The sequence below is a fragment of the Arachis duranensis genome, chromosome 10 (genome assembly GCF_000817695.3).
Source record: "Arachis duranensis cultivar V14167 chromosome 10, aradu.V14167.gnm2.J7QH, whole genome shotgun sequence".
In the NCBI taxonomy this organism is placed as follows: Eukaryota; Viridiplantae; Streptophyta; class Magnoliopsida; order Fabales; family Fabaceae; genus Arachis; species Arachis duranensis.
The window spans coordinates 29,115,513-29,118,910 of record NC_029781.3 but is presented as its reverse complement, the minus strand read 5'-3'; positions in this window follow the sequence as shown (position 1 = coordinate 29,118,910).

Here is a 3,398-nt window from a genome sequence, read left to right as displayed (position 1 = left end):
GAAGGCATTGACTAGCTTTTCCCAAGAGTTCAGGCTTTCTTTAGGTTGTGAGTCCAACCATATTCTAGCTCTATCTCTTACAACAAAAGGGAATAGCATAAGTCTGTAGACCTCAGGGTCAACCCCATTAGTCTTGACAGTGTCACAGATTTGCAAGAATTCAGCTAAAAACTGATGAGGATCTTCTAATGGAAGTCCATGGAACTTGCAATTCTGTTGCATCAGAGAAACTAATTGAGGCTTAAGCTCAAAGTTGTTTGCTCCAATGGCAGGGATAGAGATGCTTCTCCCATAGAAGTCGGGAGTAGGTGCAGTAAAGTCACTCAGCACCTTCCTTGCATTGTTGGCATTGTTGTTGTTTTCGGCTGCCATGTTTTCTTCTTCTTTGAAGATTTCTGTTAGGTCCTCTACAGAGAGTTATGCCTTAGCTTCTCTTAGCTTTCGCTTCAAGGTCCTTTCAGGTTCAGGGTCAGCCTCAACAAGAATGCTTTTGTCTTTGCTCCTGCTCATATGAAAGAGAAGAAAACAAGAAAATATGGAATCCTCTGTGTCACAGTATAGAGATTTCTTGAGGTGTCAGAGGAAAAGAAAAATAGAAGGCAGAAGTAGAAGAATTCGAACTTATCAAGAGAGATGGAGTTCGAATTGTTCATTGAGGAATAGTGTTAGTCCATAAATAGAAGGATGTGAAAAGAGGGGAAGTAATTTTCGAAAATTAAGTAAAAGATTTTGAAAACATTTTGAAAAACACTAATTGATTTTCGAAAACCAAGAGTGGAAAAGAAATCAAGTGATTTTTGAAAAAGATTTTGAAATTAGAAATCAAAAAGATTTGATTGAAAACTATTTTGAAAAAGATATGATTAAGAAGATATGATTTGAAAAGCAATTTAAAAAGATTTGATTTTGAAAATTAATGACTTGGCTAACAAGAAAAGATATGATTCAAACATTAAACCTTTCTCAACAGAAAAGGCAACATACTTGAAATGTTAAATCAAATCATTAATTGATAGCAAGTATGGAAAGAAATTGATTTTGAAAAAGATTTAATTGAAAAGATATGATTTGAAAAAGATTTGATTTTGAAAATTTTTGAAAACTTAAAAAATTTGCATTGAAAACAGAATCTTCCCTCTTGTGCCATCCTGGCGTTAAACGCCCAGAATGGTGCACATTCTGGCATTTAACGCCCAAAGCACTACCCTTTTGGGTGTTAAACGCCCAGCCAGGCACCCTTCCGGATTCTCTTGAATGCAGTCATCAATTCTAGCTTATACCACGAAGATTCCGGTTAAAGAATCCAAGAGATATCCACCCAATCTAAGGTAGAACGGAGGTGACTGACAGTCACACGTTCATAGGTGAGAATGATGATGAGTGTCATGGATCATCACATTCATCAAGTTGAAGAACAAGTGATATCTTAGAACAAGAACAAGTTGAATTGAATAGAAGAACAATAGTAATTGCATTAATACTCGAAGTACAGCAGAGCTCCACACCTTAATCTATGGTATGTAGAAACTCCACCGTTGAAAATACATAAGAACAAGGTCTAGGCATGGCTGAATGGCCAGCCTCCCAATGATCTAAGATAGCATAAGAATAAAGATAGCTACCAAGATATCAATACAATAGCAAAAGGTCTTATTTATATAGAACTAGTAGCCTAGGGTTTACAAAGATGAGTAAATGACATAAAAATCCACTTTCGGGCCCACTTGGTGTGTGCTTGGGCTGAGCATTAAAGCATTTTAGTGTAGAGACTTCTCTTGGAGTTAAACGCCAGCTTTTGTGCCAGTTTGGGCGTTTAACTCCCACTTTGGTGCCAGTTCCGGCGTTTAACGCCGGGAATTCTGATGGTGACTTTGAATGCTGATTTGGGCCATCAAATCTTGGGCAAAGTATAGACTATTATATATTTCTGGAAAGCCCAGAATGTCTACTTTCCAACGTTGTTGAGAGCGCGCCAATTGGGCTTCTGTAGCTCCAGAAAATCCACTTCGAGTGCAAAGAGGTCAGAATCCAACAGCATCTGCAGTCCTTTTTAGTCTCTGAATCAGATTTTTGCTCAAGTCCCTCAATTTCAGCCAGAAAATTCCTGAAATCACAGAAAAACACACAAACTCATAGTAAAGTCCAGAAAAGTGAATTTTAACTAAAAACTAATAAAAATATACTAAAAACTAACTAAAACATACTAAAAACATACTAAAAACAATGCCAAAAAGCGTATAAATTATCCGCTCATTAGTCACAGATCGTCACATTCATCAGGTTTAGGAACAAGTGATATCTTAGAATAGAAGCAAGCGTGATTGAATGAAAAACAGTAGTAATTGCATTAATCCATCAAGACACAGCAGAGCTCCTCACCCCCAACCATGGGGTTTAGAGACTCATGCTATAGAAGATACAATGAGAAACGTGTAAAGTGTCATGAGGTCCAGATACAATGTCAAAAGATCCTATTAATAGTGAACTAGTAACCTAGGGTATACAGAAATGAGTAAATGATGTAAAAATCCACTTCCGGGGTCCACTTGGTGTGTGCTTGGACTGAGCATTGAAGCTTTCATGTGTAGAGACTTTTTCTGGAGTTAAACGCCAGCTTTTATGCCAGTTTGGGCATTTAACTCCAATTTTTGTGCCAGTTCCGGCGTTAAAACGCCGGGAATTCTGAAGCTGATTTGCAACGCCGATTTGGGCCAACAAATCTCGGGCAAAGTATGGACTATTATACATTGCTGGAAAGCCCAGGATGTCTACTTTTTAACGCAATTGAGAGCGCGCCAATTAGGCTTCTGTAGCTCCATAAAATTCACTTCGAGTGCAGGGAGGTCAGAATCCAACAGCATCTGCAGTCTTTTTCAGCCTTTGAATCAGATTTTTGCTCAGGTCCCTCAATTTCAGCCAGAAAATACCTGAAATCACAGAAAAACATACAAACTCATAGTAAAGCCCAGAAAAGTGAATTTTAACTAAAAACTAATAAAAATATACTAAAAACTAACTAAAACATACTAAAAATATACTAAAAACAATGCCAAAAAGCGTATAAATTATCCGCTCATCAACACCCGAACCTCTATCCCCTGATCATTGATTTTACACCCATAATATCTCATTTACACCCAAGGAAATTAAGATATACACCGGTCTTCTATCCCCCTAATGCTTTATCCCTAAACCCCTAAAACCCTAAATCCTAAGCCCCTAAACCCTAAAACTTTAAACCCTAAAACCTAAATCCTAAACCCTAAAACCTAAAACCCTAAACCCTAAACCATAATAAAAAAATAATAATTTATAACATAAATAGCAGATTCTGAAATATATGTATATATATGTAAAATGTAAAGCACAAAAAAAAATCAGAAATACACCTAAGAAAA